This window comes from Numida meleagris, chromosome Z, assembly GCF_002078875.1.
Source record: "Numida meleagris isolate 19003 breed g44 Domestic line chromosome Z, NumMel1.0, whole genome shotgun sequence".
Lineage (NCBI taxonomy): Eukaryota > Metazoa > Chordata > Aves > Galliformes > Numididae > Numida > Numida meleagris.
In genome coordinates, this window is record NC_034438.1 from 43,448,085 (window position 1) to 43,467,256 (window position 19,172).

At 45.3% G+C, this 19,172-nt stretch overlaps 1 protein-coding gene across 6 annotated transcripts in view; it reads right to left on the reverse strand.

The window, feature by feature from the left end:
- Nucleotides 1-18,791, reverse strand: part of SEMA4D (semaphorin 4D) — a 96,677-nt gene extending 77,886 nt beyond the window's left edge. For 2 of the 6 annotated variants that reach the window (XM_021381382.1, XM_021381384.1), the window contains exons 1-2: nt 13,623-18,407; nt 12,717-12,769 (exon numbers count right to left, since the gene is read on the reverse strand). The gene's annotated coding sequence lies outside the window, so the exon portion shown is untranslated. The other 4 variants (XM_021381383.1, XM_021381389.1, XM_021381386.1 and 1 more) reach the window with 4 other exon arrangements.

A 19,172-nucleotide genomic window follows, 5' to 3' on the forward strand; every position in this document is an offset into this window, starting at 1 on the left:
GAAGGCTTAGGTTGCCAACACAGATTACTTCCATGATCAAAACACTTAATCACCTCAAGCCCCAGGATCTTTAGAAGCAGACCTCATTTTGCATCCAGTCACACTGCAGCCTTCCCAGAGCCATGAATCCTCCCTAGCCTGCTGCCATAGGCACCTCTGGAGGGTAACACAGCAGGCCAACACCATCAGCATGTGTTGGCTGGGAAGACTGGGATGCAAAGCTCACACCCCATCTGATCCTTCATCATGCTGCCCCAGCAATGCCAGACTAATCCCAAACGTGTGGTGCTTTTAAAAATGATGGTTGGTTTCACAGCAGCTCTTCTGGATCTTATTTCACACTGAGGCAATGGCCAGAAGAACAATAGCTGCTTTGTTTGTGCAGTAAAACAATGTGACACTGCACAGATCGCTCCAAATCACCAAAATTGCAAAGTTCTACTGCACTATGTGAAATAGCAGGTCTACCAAGCCAAGCCATAAAGTATCTGATCTTAGAGGTTTCCCTCTTCTATTTACTGATTTCCCTCTTCCATTCACTCTCTCAAAATAGATCTCAGCTTCTTCATTAGCTATGTTTCATTAACAAGAAAAGCATGCAGCCAGCTGATACAAACAGCAGCAGTACACTGCTGTGGCTTTAGGCAGTGACACTGCAGCCATGCTACAGGCACCCCACTGCCTCTCACCACTCCTCTCTCTGCAGCCTGCTCCCCAATTCCCAGATGGCCCCTGCAGCCACCAGTATGGGGATGTAAGACCTTGGTGGGCACAGGCTGAGCGGGCTGGGCATAGATGCCAGACAGCCCAGGGCTTGCAGCAGAGGCTCCCATCAGCCTCCAGTACAAAGCTGAAGGGGAAGCTAATTCCTAAGGTGAGGAAGACATACGGAGCAAGGGGAAAATGCTTTGTAATCAGTGCATTAATGAACCCTATAAAGGGTACACTGCTCATGGAGCATGGCCTCCACACCCAAATAGAGTACAAGGAGGCAGCAGAAAGTCACCAAAGCCAGCCTAAACAGGACTGTTCCTCCAGCTGCTGCAGCCCCACAGGTGGCCCCACATCACAGCCACCCCTTCTGACCCATCTACAGCCTCCAGCCAGGCCACAGCCCTGCACCTAGAGAACTCACCTCTCCACGTGGCCTCATCTGCTGCCCATTCACTCAACCCCTGCAGAAACCTTCTCCAGGTCCTTGATTTTATTCTCTTGACTGATTTCAACAAACAAATGAGCTAATCAAGCACTTAGATCCTGACCACAATAATGAGATAGTCCAACAAATATATGTATATGTCAAATATATATATTATTATATTATATATTATATACATTATAATATTGCAAGGCAATTTTCTTGAAATGCCTAAAAATTCGCCACCCCTTTTGTTTTCTGTTTCCTATTAGAAAAAGAATCAATAACAGCAACCTCTCACTATTTAATACATTTGTGTTACCATGCAAAAGAGAACTTTCAAAGCCATAGATTATTCTGATGTCTTCTAAAAAGCCGATTTATTCCTTGTTTACTAATGCTGCAAAGCAAAATGCAAACTACAGCCTACTGATTGTGGATCTGGAGGGAGTGTTGTTTGTTTAATCAAGTGAGCTTTGGTGATGCTGATAAGCAAGGTACACTTAAAAATAAGCACAAATCGAAAAGCATTTATTAGTTATGCAATAGATATGCCAAGTCTCAGCAAAAACTAAAAGCATCCGCATGATTTACCAGCAATAATGAGAAAAACTAGTAGTACATTTTAGAGAACAACCACAACTGAGGACTTTTCTCCCTTCATTTTCTCTTGTAATATCAGCATGACTATTCTTTGAAAAACATACTGATACTCAGCTGTTAGTTATTATATAAAACACAGACTGTTCTGCATATGCCAATATCAATCACTTCGAAGTTTGATGTCTTTGAAACACATCTCAAGATTTCAAACTAAAATGTTGCTCACCAGCAGCGTACACAAAGTGGCATCCTGTGCAGCCACAATTCACACAATATAGGTATCCAAGAGTTGTGCGTTTTTCTTTTTTTAAAATTTTTCTTATCTAAACTGTATGGCAATAGAAACCATATAGTGTCTATACACAATACACCAACAAAAGCAAAGGTTCCCCAGAGGTCTCATCATAGCAGCACTGAGGTCCCTCCTTAGGCGTTTCTGTTTGCAGGGACTATGCCTAAATGTGCTTGAGCATTCTGAAGCCACAGACAGGTGCTGAATTCAGACTCTGACAGAAATTAAGATGACTAGTTAGAGAAAAGAGCTCTCTCCACAAAGCACATATAAACATAAGACCATTTACAATTAATCTCCATACAGGGAATGTGATTCACAGTCAGATTAATAAACTCAATCTGTTGAGTAATTCAAACAGCTTTATTGTCAGCTGTGATGGAATGAAATCAATCAACGGTGACAATACTATATAAACCTCTCACATTTGGAGCTTATACCACTACACTTTACAAAACAGAAGCAATTATTTTCTGCTGCTGTTAAATTATTCCCTGTTGTAACAATTAAGTTAGTTGATAAAGAAACCTTTAAATGAGCTTTCAACTTCCGCTGAATAACCAAAAATTAATTTCTTACCTTCAACCCAAGCTGCATGGCTGTTCTCACAGCTCTGTCACAAAGATCGTAGCAAAAGGTTGCTTTGAGCTGTAGGCAATGAATTTTGTCATCAAGTAATGAGTCTGTCACAAAAATAATGACCATACAGCAGCAGCCTGGTGGATATCAATCCCTTCACTGCTTGAAACTAGATTTTGGATCAACAGTAAAACAAACAAACCAAACAAACTAAAAACTCCACAATACTACCCAAAGAAGAGCAGCAAGAATTAAAAGCATCTGTGCTGGTCTCACTAACCATACAGCAGGATGCATATTAGCAATAAACAATCTTTTTTTAAGAGTACGTTAAAATACAGGCTATGAAACAGAACGTTTCTTTGTGTCAGCCACCAGCCCTTAAATGCCTCACCATGCCAATGGTGAAAGCTTTCTAACAAGAGAGCCCAAGATATAGAAAAATCAAAATAAATCCTCCGTGTTCAGTGAGCTCCCCCTCTCTCTCTGGCCCTGCTCATCCCTTCCTCCCCTAGGCCCTTGGTTCTTAGTTAACATCTCTCTGGCTGGAAATAATTGCCTCCCTCCAAAAGGCATCTGGGACAGTGTCACCCCTTTATCAGCAGCAGGACTGCTAAGTGACACGAGGCACTGCCACCTCCTCCCCAGAGTAATCGCACTGTCTCCACAAGGCATTACTGTGCCATCCAGAATTAAAGTGACTTCAGAAGTGTTGCTCTGCCCTAATGAACCATATCCCTGCACAGCCCCCCTCCAAAGGCCCGCTTGACACCACTACACGAGCTGCCTATTACGATGTTTCTTATCAATACAGCTACTGCCAGGGGCCGGTCAATCAGCCCAGCTGGCATGCAGATCTTATGGAAAATCCATCTGTAGAGATGAACTAGGCTTCTGGTATACTTCAGTACATACATGCCAGCATTAATCAACTGTGTTATCTCTGAATTTTTTTTTATCACAGTGTAAGCATGGTAACACACCATAATACATTTACAAGTCCTTGTGCCCTGGCAGAGGCAAGATTCCAATAAAATTACCCTAGATTTACAAATCATGGATGAATTTACAACAAAGGACATTTAAGCAGCTCTCTGCAGAAATAACAGAAAATAAAACTAGGTATCTACTTCTCAGTGAACTGGAGAGAGAAAGAAAAAAACAATGCTTGTGAGCTTCACCAATATACTTGCTGCAGGTATGCCAAGAAATAGACTGTGTGAATCCATGTAACACCACTCAGCTTCCAGCAGCTGCTGTAGCTCCACTCTAGGATTTAACATCAGCATCTAAAAACTGCACGGACACCTTCCTTCAAAATGGTCACTTCTTCTTCCTGGATGACATATGGAAGATAAAATCTGAACATGATCCTCAACATCCTCACTCTAAAAGAGGCACCAAAATCATCTTTTCTGGAAAGACATGACACGCTTAAATCCAATAATTGTTCCCTTTTATCCAAGACTAATAACTTCTCATCACTTGGTTTGTGAGACTGAGAGGAGGCTTCATGGCAGTCTACAGCTCCTCAAAGGGTAGAGGAGGGGCAGCGCTGAATTCTGCTCTCTGGTGACAGTCATGGGACCCGAGGGAACGGCATGGAGCTGTGTCAAAGGAGGGTCAGGTTGGGGGTTAGGGAAAAGGATCTTCACCAGACGGCAGTGGGCATGGAACAGGCTCTCCAGGGCACTGGGCACAGCCCCAAGCTGCTAGATCTCAAGGAGCGTCTTGAGAGCACTCTCTGACATAGGGTTTGAATTTTGGGTGGTCCTGCGTGGAGCTGAAAGTTGGACTCAATGATCCTTCTGGGTCCCTTCCAACTTAGGATATGCTATGACAGCCAGTTTTCAGTCCTTCATGTCAGTAGCCTTCTCAACTTAAGAAACTAACAGCCAGTGCCCCTTATCTACCCTATGCCTTTAAGATCCATGTTTGCACCACGATTCAGAGGAAAGCACTCCCACACATAACAGCTGACCAACATAATGCAGCCAGACCAGACAACTCACCTTAAACCTGCTACAGCTCCACTGCTCCTCCTCCTGTGGGGCTCATTTGCTATTTGGTTCAAACCTTGCTGCAAACTTCCCCCAGAAGGGACTGTCTTTCCCACATATGTTCATCTATAAACGCTGAATGGCCCTTAAATGCTACCAGACCACAACAGCCGTGCTGCTGCGGCAAAACAATCAATCATGCCTGAATCTAATGGCTTCAGATACTTGCAGGAAATGGAAATCGTTAATTAAAAAAAATGACAAACCATACATTCCTAGCCCTCAGATCCCTCCTCTGCACAGAAATATGTAACTTGGTCGTATTACAGTTAGACTGATGGGATGGAAATCTCAAGTATTGTAGAACTTCATCCATGGCCTCTCAGACATTCCCGCAAACCTCAGCTTATTGTTATATTAACATTTTTAACAGCTGACATTTCTGTCAAATGGAGATGACTGAACTACTGTTAGTCCAACCCATGTCAAAGACATACAGAAACTTTTAAGACTCTTCAGAAAAATATCTGAAAAACAAGTGAGAGTGCACGTGGGTATTGAAAGTAATGAGTTTTGAAAAGGGAAGAAGACATCCTTGCTCTGAGAGATCAGAAATAAAAAGTTTATACTCTTTAAGTGATGACAGAAAACAGAGGAAAGCCCCACAGAAGGCTGTCACTGCCAAGGCGCTGCTGCTGTGAGGGACATGGCATGGGCACACTGTGCCTCTCACCCTCTGGCACACAAACTGGTGCTGCATCAGTGCGACAAGCCCGGACAGTGCATGACAACATGGGTGGCTATCTGCTGCACAGTTTGCAAACAGAGCAGATGGATATGTATATGTTTGTTGGACAGTAGAGTTCAAGGCAAAGGCAATGACTAATCACACATCTTCTTTGTTCTAGGCATTAGAAATACTACATACACAACCCAATTTACACGTCCTAGTCACTAAAAGTGAACTGAAGTACCTACTTTGTTCTACACATGTAAATTTCCAAACAGTATGCTACCAAATTTGGATTAAAACAATTTCAAAGCAGTCTAATATTAAAGTTTAGATCTAAGGTGGTTTTAATTCTAACGATGCCTGAATTCTAAGTGTTGTGGGATATAATTATCTTTATAAGCAAAGTACCAGGTCCGCTTTTTATCAACTGCTTTGAAAAAGAGGAAGTGAAACATAAAGAATTAAAAATAAATTGAATCTTAGCTACCACTCTTTTCTTTGAATGAGCAGAAGTAATCATCTGGCTTTATTACAACTTTGGCCTTCACATGCTTATAATTTAGATTATCCAGGAAACAATAAAGCATTTTGTTCCAACATTGGCAGTACTCACCTGACCCGTTCTGGTTCACAACAGTACAAATAGTTCCACTGATGCATTTTCAAAAATTGACTGGTAGAAACAAATGCAGCAGCTCAAAACTCTCTATTTTTCCTTTCTGAATGCTGATTGTAATTATGGTATGGATTTGAAGGATGGACTGTTCGGTGGGTTAAGAACTGGTTGGCTGGTCGCAGCCAAAGGGTTGTGATCAATGGTTCTATGTCAGGGTGGAGGCCGGTCACGAGTGGTGTCCCCCAAGGCTCAGTCCTGGGACCGGTGCTCTTCAGTGTCTTTATCAATGACATAGACAATGGAATCGAGTGTACCCTCAGCAAGTTTGCAGATGACACCAAGCTGAGCGGTGCAGTCGATACATTGGAAGGAAGGGAAGCCATCCAGAGGGACCTGGACAGGCTGGACAAGTGGGCCCATGAGAACCTAATGAGGTTTAACAAGGCCAAGTGCAGGGTGCTGCACTTGGGTCGGGGCAATCCCAGGTATTTATACAACCTGGGGGAAGAGGTACTTGAAAGCAGCCCTGCGGAAAGGGACTTGGGGGTCCTGGTGGACGAGAGGCTGGACATGAGCCAGCAGTGTGCGCTGGCAGCCTGGAGGGCCAACTATGTTCTGGGCTGCATTAAAAGAGGAGTGGTCAGCAGGGAGAGGGAGGTGGTGGTCCCCCTCTACTCGGCTCTCGTGAGGCCTCATCTGGAGTACTGTGTCCAGGCCTGGGGCCCCCAGCACAAGAAGGACGTGGAGCTGTTGGAACGAGTGCAGAGGAGGGCGACCAAGATGATCAGAGGGCTGGAGCACCTCTCCTATGAGGAAAGGTTGAGGGAACTGGGCTTGTTCAGTTTGGAGAAGAGAAGGCTCCGGGGAGACCTCATTGTGGTCTTCCAGTACTTGAAGGGAGCATATAAACAGGAGGGGGATCGATTGTTTGTGAGGGTGGATAGTGATAGGACAAGGGGGAATGGTTTTAAGCTGAGACAGGGGAGATTGAGGTTAGATATTAGGAGGAAGTTTTTCACACAGAGGGTGGTGACGCACTGGAACAGGTTGCCCAGGGAGGTTGTGGATGCCCCGTCCCTGGAGGCATTCAAGGCCAGACTGGACGTGGCTCTGGGCAGCCTGGTCTAGTGGTTGGCGACCCTGCACTTGGCAGGGGGGTTGAGACTCGATGATCTTTGAGGTCCTTTTCAACCCAAGCCATTCTATGATTCTATGATTCTATGCCTATTGATATCTATCTCATAGCAATAAAACATTATCGTTTCTCACTTCCAAAGAGAATTCTAATGTACACCAGCGTTAAAGAGACTCCTATGATGCTTATGGGTTTACTGTCAATATTTGATCAATTTTAAATCCACCTAAAGGTACTCCTGTAAGGGGAGGGAACTTCACAGGTGTTAACGTTTAAACAATTAACATAATTATACTGCCTGGATAACTAAATACAATATCTGAGTATCAATACCACATTAGCAATTCTGAGCAACACTGCCTCAGGTGTACATATTTGTTCCTGTTGCGCTCCATCCAGACAGACACTGGAGGATCTGCATGCTTCTATCACCAAGATTTCCCAAACGTCACAGTTCACACAAGTTCAGAGATGCAGCAGCACCTTTCTAATTGGATGTGCGCTTTCAGATCATGGAAACTTTACGGGGATGAAGTTGTGCACATGTAACATGGAACAAACCTCAACACATGCTTTCAATATGCATAACTGTTGGACAACTCAGGTCCCCATCTCTGTAAGTTTCAGTCTAGTTTTGAGAAAATGTCGAATAAACAATATTATTAGAAGCTTTCTTGTCATTGTCCTCCTTGTGATGAAATGGTCTGTTTACACACCCAAACATTTTCAAAGCTCCTACACGCTCAAGATGGAGCTTTTAAATCTTATGAAATTGAATTTCAAGAGCCTAAAATACCAACTAAAATCTTAGCTGTGAATGTTACAGAAGCAAACTAGCAAACCAGTTTATTAAACATAGCTGAACACAGGAAAAAGCACCAGAGTACGCATATTTGCTTGACTGCTACTGTCAGAAGTACAGTCAGGCACAAAAATATGTTTAGGAATTAGGATTTCTGTCCTCAAGCACTGACCCCATTGATTTTCTACACAGAAGTGTTCTCCCTTTCAAACACAGGAGCTGATGAAAACCGTGTGGCTTTTGTTTTTTGGTGATTAAACACTACAACAAAACTACCTCAGAAAGCAAGTCTGCGATTCCAGTTTTCACTGAAAGCATTCTTTAATCACAACACAAATGACTGCCCTCTTCAGAGGTGTAACTGGATACAGTCATGGAGACTTTTATTCAGGTGGAAAGGTAACTGGATCTAATGCTTGCTTGAGCCTTAAATGCAATTGTTTAACTGTAGTTAAAGAGTTGTCACAACAGTACCTCATGCCTCAGCAACTGAGAAGCAGCTCAGGAAAAGAAATCCAGCTATTTCACATTCAGATGGGTCTTTATTTTGTCAGTAATCAAATTCTGCAACGCATTTTCCAGTTAACTTACGCAACTTCTAGAGCCTTCCTCCTCGTAGAGCAGAGGTTCTTCTTGGCTGGTCCTGCGGAGCCTGTCCCAGAGCACTTCCCTGGAGTACTGATCATGTGAAGCTCCCAACTGGTTTTCCCTGCCCTGCCAACACAGCAGCCAAGTCTCTGGCAGGGGACAAAGCCCTGTGATTCCCAAGGAAGGCACTGGACATGAACCTCAGGGAACAGCAGCTTTGCTCTGCCGAGTCTCGCCTTTCCTGCCATACAGGAACTCATGTGGTACATAGCTGGAACACCAAACCTGCAGCTATGTCACTGCTGAACAAGCTGTCACCTCATCACATCTCACTGCTACAAATCTTACACATTACCAGCACTTTAAGGCTTGTCCACCCAGTAAATTTTAAGCCAAACATCTTTAGAGACCCTGAACCAGCAACATTTATATGCGAGGGAGGAAGTCCTTAATGCCATTCTGGATGGGGCTTTGGGCATCTTGATCGGGAGATGCCCCTGCCTATGGCAGGAAGTTGGACTAGGTGATCTGTACAGTCCCTTCGAACCCAAGCCACTCTGTGGGTCCTGTCATTCTACGATTTAGCTCTGTCCGGCCTGCAGCCAGGGCACTTAACCCATCAATAAAACAAGACACTCAGAAAATCTGCAAGTCCTCAGGCACTGTAAACTTGGCACCCTACAGCAGAGCCCTTCCTCATACTCTGGGGGATACCCTCACATGAGCCAGCAGCGTCACTCAGCACAGGTCTTCAACCCCTCCTCCTCCACACATCAGCCATAGCCATGCTCCTCACCTTACCACCTACAAATCTCTTAAGGGGAAACGCATAAAGATTAAGCAGGATCTTTTACAAGAAGCCATGTGAGCTGCAGAGTAGTTGACAATGTATAAAATCACGAATGCATAGGTAGGAAGGGAAAAACAGAACAAGAAAGGAAGACAAGGCTGCCCAGGGAGGTGGTTGAGTCACCATTGCTGGAAGTGTTGAACAAACATTTAGATGTACTGAGGGGACATAATTTAGTGGGGACATATTGATGGTAGGTGGACACTTCAACTAGATGACTTGGAGGTCTTTTCCAACCTTGGCAATTCTATTATTCTAAGGCAAAAAAAAAACCAACAAAAAACCCTTTGTGAAGTACAGCATCATCATCTAATTCTGTACAACATAAAACAGAGCTGAGTCCTCTTAGCACTAGTAATATACATACACTCACAGTCCTAGTAAATTAGCAGCTCCATCATAAAATATGCACTAGCTCACACACATTTTTGTATACTGTAAAAGGAAGGATAAGACATGCAACATAAGAACATATGGTACCAAACTGTCCATACTAGTACATATACTTTTCAACACATGGGAGCCCTAGGGCTGTTTCCTGAGACAGAGCTGCACAGGTTTCGTCCTCCGACTACTCAGAAAGACAACTGACTAACCCCAAATCCATCCCCTGATTCACTAGAGTGGTGGAAACCATCACTATCAATAATCTGTCTGATGTATGGTGTTGACATCAGCGTGCACTCAGTACACTGCTGCCTTTCAAAAGCCAACTTAGATCCCAAAATGTATGCCCAAGGCAACGCATTACCAAAAAACGTCTTTCTCTGATTACACAGCATAGCCAGATGTAGTTCCTCATATCACAACTCTTATGTAGTCTCTATCAACTTTCCACAGTAACCAACCAGGTTTTTCAATAATAAAAGCCTTCTTGAGGAATTTTAGGAGCTGGTACAAGGGGCAAAGAACAGTGCTAATGCTCCTCCATGGTCCCAAGAAAAGCAGCACAGCCTTAGAAATCTGGAAAAAGCAGTTATCTGCAGCTGTTAAATTATCTGTTTTGGCACCCCTATGCATCCCCGTCCATTTAATCTAACCATCAGCAACTACCAGGCTTAGCAGTGTCCATAAACCTCTGCCCACTATAAGAAAAGAGGTGGTGTGATATGGGAGAGAAATTCAGCACACAGTCCTAGCAGAACAGCCCCCTAGGTCCGTGATGTTCAGTCACTGCGCCAATCACACCACCTTTATCTTCCAATATCATCACTATGGACTAGTTTGAAGCAAAACCAAATGTCAGTGGCCCAAAGCAAAGGCACAGAAGAAAGAGAGCTTTACTTCATCCCTCTTCAGAGCTCCCATTTGGCTAGTCCTGAAATCAAGGCACAATTTTCAATAGCACAACCATGGAGTCTGCTAACATATTCAGTATTTCCTCCATCTTCCCAGGAACACATGAAAAACAGCGGCAGGTAACGGATGGGGAAGATTAAAAAGAAAACAGAAAAATATAACAGACATTATTCCAGCAGTCAGAAGCCTCCAGAGAGCATAACGTGCTGAATGCAAGCACTGTACATGAGAACACCTGACCCGGATGGAGAGTGTTGCTGCCCCAGCACTGCTGCAGAGCACAAAGTAAGTATCTGAAGAACATGTAAGTGGGGCAAGGAAGGAGGTGCACCAGGCATACAAATGCTCTTCTGCACAACGTGCATGCTGTCAGCCAGCCTCCCTTCCTGCTGTCACAGCTAGCTCTCCCCTCTAGCACAAGGCTTTTGTGCATCACTGCAATCACTGCACAACTTTAGAGACTGTGATTTATGGTCTATCTCATGTTCTGTTCCTTCCCTTTAGAACTCAGTTTTATTCAACACAGGAATAGGCTATTTTCCTCAAACCTTTACCAGAGACACAAATCTCCTTGCATAACAGATTTAAAGTACAATTTTGATGCAAAATACAGTAACATAAATAAATAGTAACTAAATTAGTGGAGTGATGTCAGCGCAGCTATGATCAAAGTCAGACTGCTATCTCCAGAACATAGTGCTTGCCCCAAAATGATAGCTCGAGGGCCACCAAATGGGGAAGGGGCAGCTGCACTCCATATAAAACCTCCACACACCAAGAAATGTAAATAAAGGATATTGTTAAAACAAAAGTTTCAACAATAGTTAGTTAAAGCTTTCCATTTGTAATGTTTAAAAGGTTTTCCCCTCCTTTCTGTATCTTTAATCAAAGGTTATAAATGTTTAAATGATGGCTGTCACCATGGAAACGCGCAGAACAGGCTTTCTCTGCGGGAATCTCAAAGCCTCATCACCACTGAGAGCTACATGATGGTGGGGTCACGTTAACACCTCTGGCTCCCAGAGCCATTTGTTGCACGGAAATTAGTGCAGCTGACTAGCTTCACCTCCTGCAGGCAAACAGTAACTGCTCCTACAGATCCAGCTTCCTGCTGCTTTCACCCCTTCCCAAAGGCGCCCTGACCCACCCCAGCACCACTGCTTCTGAGCAGCACATGGATCTCCAGCATGCACAGTACTCCCTGCAAACCCCATCCTATCAGACACCTCACGTGGTCAAATGCATTCTTCCATGATGTACTCAGAAATTGTTTCCAAAGCTCCTGAAACATAACACATTTGTGTCCTATTCTAGATGAAGGCATAGCTATGAAGAAAAACAGAAGCAGACATGCAGTGACAGGAACTGAACTCTTATAAAAGCCAACAATTAAATTAAAGAGCAGAAGACAGGCTCTAAATAATGATTTACTTTTTTTTTCCCCCAGCTACTGTCGGTACTAAAGCAGGAAAGAAAAGTTCTTAAACACCTCTGTGGGATTCCTGATTATCAGCATGTATCATTAGATGCACAATCAATTTACACACATGGGAGGCCCATCTCAGGGCAGACACAAGTAGAAACAAAAAAAAAAAAAAAAAGGAGAAAATCAACTATTTGAGAATATTTACACACCAGTATCTTTATACTGCAAGGAAACACTAATTCAGGCTTTAAATATAGATACTTAATTCACATACTGTAAATTATGAGAGTCAGAGATTTATTTCATACAGCCTCTGCCAACAAAACGGTTAATTCCTCAGATACATGAAATATGTGAGAATCAAAATACACTGTTACTTCTTTTAAGTGTTTGAAAAAAAAGAGTACTTCAGAAGCATCCACCCCTGGTTGAAAACATCTAGCCAAATACCTTAAACAGCTAATATGCTGTAAACGTATTCATATGGATAGGGTTTTCTTCATTACTATTTAATTATTTTGGGAGATAGAATTGCACAGAGGAGAGTTCTTAAGCCTACAAAATGTCCTGTCTTACATATTTATCACAGAATCCCTCAAAATGAATTCCTGTGCAAAGGAAGTGAAATGAAAAGGCCATTATGTGTCTTACTTACCTAGCAGATAATCAGGAAGACCTTTCAAAGCATTTTATCAATTCCAGTGACACCTAAAGTAAAACTGCAGTCAGATTAAACTGAAGAGTGAATTTATTTCAATAGGAGTAAACACCTGGACTTGCAGTAGCAGATTTTTAACAACCCTTATAATTTCAAAAAGAGAAAGGCACTCTCTATCACCAAAATAAGACTAGATTTTAACAGGAAAAATGAAATAATTCTCACTCCTGATCAAAGGACAGATAGACAGGGCAGATCTGAAGGACAAATATGGAAGGTGATCTGCGTGTGCATACATCCACATCTTGAACAAACATTTCATAATCAGACAACTGCTGTCTGGAAACCAGAATGCATAATATTTTGCGTCAGTCATTTTATGCCTTTTTTTGATTAAAAAACAAAAAACAAAAAAACACAGAAGTGTGTGAGAGAAGGGATCTTCACCAGCACAGCATTACTCCAGCAACTTCCACATCCACAATAGCACACCAGATCATCTCCAGGCCGCCATCCCAGGGTTGTTACTGCTGTGATTCAGGGAAGCCAGGATGGCTACAGCTGCACAGACCCCACGCAGGGTGGGGGCCACTCACAGCTAACTCCTGCCTGCAGCAGGCCCCTCCATGTTCAGATGGTCTGCAGACAGTCCTTGCTGCACCCAAATTAAATAGAGACTTATAGTCAGAAATGTCTCACCACCCACACCACGATGCCTGTCATGAATTACAGAGGCTACTAAAGAAATCCAGGCTGGGGCTTACAGAGAAGCATGGTAAATACATTATCAGATCAAGCTGGAAAAAGGCTCAATGTCCAAAGGCATGCCTACACTCCCATCCCTCTCCCAGCCACATCACCTTCACCTGGAAGGGAACTTCCCTTGCCACAATCCATATCTACCTGGCATCCAGGTAAGCACGCCCCGTGGGAGTCCAGAAACCTCATCTGGCCTCATCACATGCTCTGCTCCTCTAAACGACTGGAGCCTTGTTTCTCATATGTGATCCAATTCGTAGCTTATGAATTGCATACAGGTACCTACAGATGAGGTAAGGATATGGAAGTATATCTTAAAAATACAGTACTGATACGCGTTCTTGCCATTCCAGATTAAGTAACCAGAGCTCCCAAGAACTGAGCAGTGCTGTCCTCATGTACTCCTGGCACAGAAGGTTTGATCTACCCACTACTATGGTTTACAACAACATGCTAGACGGAAATAAGCCCCCAAACCCCCATGCCCTCACACAGATCTCCAACAGGATAAAACAGTTCTAAGCTCTGCAAGAAACAGCCAGCTCTTCCTGATGCTCTTCCAACTTGGGAGCTTTACTACTACAAACCTAAGCAAAGCCAAGCATAGCCTGAGGACCTGGTTCAAGGCAAAGTCATAGGATGCTTCTTTATAAAAAGAAGTGTGTATAGTTCCATTCTCCCGCAAATCCATTAAATCTGAAAGGAAAGAACTCAAACATGAATCCAAGACCTTTCATGTCTCTAGGTCTACTGCCTACACCCCATGTTGCTCTTCCAGTAAGAGCCAACTATAATACATTATCTCTTCCAGTGCAAATGAGAACAAAGGCATTCTTTAAAAAAAAAAAAATTAGCCTCCACTTTTCAGCGCATTCCTTTGTGTAGACAAAAACAAATGATGCTCTATGAAATTTGTCAATGAAAAAATAAATAAATCAAGCACAACTAAGCATATAAATATAAAAAAACAATAATTTGGGGCAAGAATAATGCCTGCTTTATATCAAGGGAAGGAGGAAGGACTCAAAAGAAGTGCAGCTAAAGCCTGCCCCTGAAAACTACACCCAAACAAAGCAGGTACTCTGATCACATTTCATGCTCTCTCATCCCACCCTGCCAACCATGTGGTGGGCAGTGGCACAGGGACATGCAGGCCTCATCCCACCCCATGGCTTCACCATAGCTCCAGCACAGAATGTGGGGCTTGCCAAGGCTCTGCTCTCCTGCCCATAGTTTGCCAACCCCACATATTTCCCAGTCGCCTCCATGAATGTGCTCTACCAATAAGGCATCTAGGCAAGCACAGCAGTGTGTAGAGGCACACAGATGGTGAGCCATCGCCTTGCTCCCTGCCAACCCACACCACATTACAGGGCTGAGAGCAGATGACAGCCCACCCATCCTCACTGAGAGGCCACACTGGTTCTGCAACACAATGTACAATCCTCTTTGGCCTCCCTCATATACAGGCTAATACTAATTTTTAAGAAGATCAATGCAGAAAATGCCTACTGGATAATGAGTTCAGTGCTGTACATGAACAGAGGGAAAAGGAAATGTGGAAGAAGAGGGTGGCAGCAAGATGCAATTATTTCTGTATCGTTAACAAACTTGAGCCAAACTCAAGACTTGAGCCACAATTATCTTCATTTACTGTCCTCAGAAAAGTTCCTTACATCCTCACAGCTACAGTTCAAGTTTCTGTTAATTTGCCACCTGTTTTGTTTCCCCTTAAGTACTGTAAGAACACGTTCCTGCAGTAAAGCCTGCTGTTTTGTGCTTTAACACACTTACTGTCAGTAACCTCAGAACCGCAGAGCTGCCAACAGCAGGCATGCCCCTCACAGGAACAAACAAAAACAAACAAAGAAAAACAACCCCAAACCAACACATTTTACTTCTCTCACCATCCCCCTCATTAAAAAAAAATGCTAACAGGATCGAAAACAACTTTCTGTTTATGTATTCACGCCACTTCCGTAAGTCTGCTCCTGCTCCCAGCTCTGCCCGCTGCACTTTGCAGGGCAGGACAGCCCAGATTGCCTCAGTAACAGGACAGCCCAGTCTATGCATGGAAGCAGCAGCAGCATGCCTGGGCAGGACAGCCCAGATTGCCTCACCAACAGGACAGCCTGCTCTCTGCATGGAAGCTGCAGCAGCATCCCTGGGCCTCACAAGGCTCCATGTATGCTGACGCTAACATCTACCGCATGCCTGAGCACCAGACCTGGTGAGACCAGCAGGACTTTCCCATGCTTCTTGGTGAACATTCACCAGTCTGCCTAGACACACTTGATCAGCATCAGAGAAACAGACAGGGAGACAGCAGAGAGGCAGAGCTCCAGAGAGAGAATAAGCAGGCACAGCAGCCAGAAGTGTCATCAGCTCCACACATACCTCCAGACACCCAAATGGACAGGCATGTTCCCTTTCAGTTGACTGAGGGCAACACATAGCATCAGGTACAATGAATAGCAGCCTCAAAGCATGCAACAACACCACATTAGGGAGGATCTCAACTCTAACTCCTAGCAAAGGAATTTACATGTACATGCTAAAATAAGAGCCTTTAAAGGATACATCAGGGAGGTTTCTGATCTGCTCTAGTTCTTGTTGTCATCTTTTAGCCTCCATCGTCACATGCTACCCAACTTACACTCCCATGTTTCATGCATTTTTCCAAAAGTAAGCCATCGTGAAAAACTCCCTCACAGTTGTGCCTTTAATTAAACTTTAGAGAGGCATAGTAGATTAGCATCCACACATAAATAATACTTACCCTGGTCACACACCTTCAGAAATGACTTTTCAACTCATTTAAATCAAAGAATAATTTGAATTTTTACAAGATCCAACATTTGGAAGCATCAAAGGCTTACAAGAGGTGTTACTAAACCATGGCAATTACATCTTTCCTTACCAATACTCGTATCAAGCTATCTTTGTACAGCAAAACCTGGGAAAATGCCTCTCATCCCTGAATGCTGATGCAAAATGTTTAATTTTCTTAAAAACTACAAAATCCTTCTTCCAGCATCAGTGGCATGAGATCCCATTTTTCCTGGAGACATAAAAAACTCAAAGAAAACATTTGAGGAGTTCAGAAATAGTACAAAACTTCAGAGCTCTCCTAATCACAGTTACTGCCTGTGAAGAGCCCAGCCCTGGAAGACCCCCTCAGAAGCAGAGCAAAGCACCATCTTTGCAAAATAGATGGCAGAGGGAAGGACTGAATCCAAGGATAACAGTCCATGTCAGGAATTAACTTTGGCACATCTGAGATAGACCTGCTCCAACTGCAGCTCCAAAAGCACCTATAGTCACATGCTCCAAATGGGACAACCAAGTGATCTGGCTGCACTACAGCCATGGGGCTGCAGAGTTCCCCACTGTTCCCTTTATACACACAGAGAGCCATGTGGAGCTGCCATGCGGAGCCACCACCACGCATGTCAGCTGTGCATGAGGCAGCCATGAGAAAGCAGAGGGCACCAGATTCCCCCCTCATCGTCATGGGACCCATATGTGATATAAAGCCACGATGTTTTGGTGTCACACAGTTGCAGCCATGCAGTCCTATTGAGAGACGGTTTAAGGCAGTAACTGTTTACACTGGGGGGAGAAGAGGGCACTGAATCATAACACCAGCAAAAAGAGCAGCACAGTACATGAAAGGCTGTCTCCAAGCACACCTGTACCTACACTGTCCAGAACAGCTATGAGTCAGTTTTCCAGCCTTGAAACAAACCCATTCTCAACAAACAATGTAAAGAATGTTTCATTCACCGTGGAAGGAGCAGTCACACTCCCCACCAGCTACAATGCCTTCTGTTTCTTTATCAAGCACAACAAAAAGAGAAAAACACAGCAGCAGTCTGATTTCAATGGGGCTGAGGGCACAGTGCATTCACCAGCCTCTCCAAAGCTCCCTGAGCACTGCAATGTGTGCTCAGTGATGACTTTCTGGGAGCAATCCTATTAGGGATAGACCTTATCCACACCTGCAGAGCTGGCTGCATCCTCAAGGCCAGCACGCATGCAGGAACCTACTTCCTTGCTGCTCACCCACTGTTAGCAGAGCAGAGCCACCTGCACCACACCTGTGCCTCCCAAAAAATGCCCCTGAATATGATGGACCTGACTGCTACACTGATACCCAGAGCCCACCAGAAATGCTCGGGTGCAAGAGGTCAGAGGCAACGGTTTAGCTAAAGCATCTGGCAGTAACAAAAACAGGACCTAATGGGAAGGCAGGAACACCTTTCTGCCTCAGCCCAGAAGCACACACAGAAAAATCTTCCAAGCCACAGAACAGTCATCAAGCTCCTTCTCTCCTGGCAGCAGCCACATGGCAGAAACAAGGGCATCACAGTTCCTGCTCCATCCCTGGCCCTTACAACCCTGCCTGCGTGTCTTCATACACTCACAAACGTGTCCTGCCCAAAAGACCTACAGCTGCACTTAAACTAGCACTGGACAAGCAGTGATAGGCAGAAAGCCCTGATTTCACTTTACCCATCTCCTGCACACTCAGCACCTCAGTTCCAACCTGATTTAAACCCTCCTGACAGCTGAGAAGTAGAGCAACATGTAAGTGACATTCACACATATGTGGCCGGTTCCGCGGCCAGCACCGCGCGTAATAAGTACCGAGCTGCGGACCCATAGGCCCTGCCGCCGTGCCGGCACGCGTGACGGACGTGTGGGGGGCAGCCTCGCAGAACGGCCGCGCCTCGATCCCCGGCTCCCCAGCCCCGCTGCAGCAGCAGGTGCAGCGCCTGCACACAGGCCCACAAGCAGAGCAGACGCCTACGGCCCGTGACCGCCCCAACCTTCCAGCTCCACGACCCTGCCGGCCGCGCCTGCCTGCACGCGTCCCGTCGTGGTCCGGGCACGCTCCGCAGGTGCCGTAGCGCCGCCATCCTGCCCGCCCGCCAGGCCGAGATACCCACCTTGGCGGCGCAGGGCCGCGGGGAAAAGGGAAGCGAAGCACGGCACGGCACGGCTCGGCGCGGCCCAGCGCTGGCGCGGCCGCTCTGCTCCGGCCCCTGCTTGCGACGCTGCCTCCGCCTCCCCGCGCCGGTCCCGCAGCCCGGCCGCGCTCCTACCTGCAGCGGAGGGGTGCCTCACCCGGCCCCCGGCCCCCGCCCGCTCGCCTCGGCCCCTCCCCCCAGGGACCCTCCTCCCGCGCCGGGTGGGGACGGGGCGGGACAGGATGGAGGAGGAGGGCCCTGCGCCCCGTGAAATAAGGTTGGGGTCGCTCCTTGCTATGGCGATTGGAGCTGCAGCCTGTCTTGCAGTGTGTGCTTGAGAAATATAATCAGAACGGTGTTACCCAGGAAATGGAGACTCTTAAAAGCACAGAGTTGTGATGGTAACCTCACAGACAGTAAGTTTGCATACACAGCAAGACCTGGCCGCTGAGATATTTTGGGGCTGTTAACAGAGCCACGATCACTGCTTGCAGCTCACAGGGAAACCCACTTCCTCTCACTGTCTCACTGCCTTCCCCAGGTAGTGGTTTTACTTGGGCCCTGGGCTGTCATCACACCAACACCCAGCACAGCCACACTGAATGGTGGCCTGGCAACAAGAGTGAGTGTCCTTGGGTCAGGGGCCACCATGATCTCCTCAGGCCCAGGCATCAGGAGGTGAGGGACTGCAGGGAGCCTTGGGGCAGCCTGGCAGGGGGAG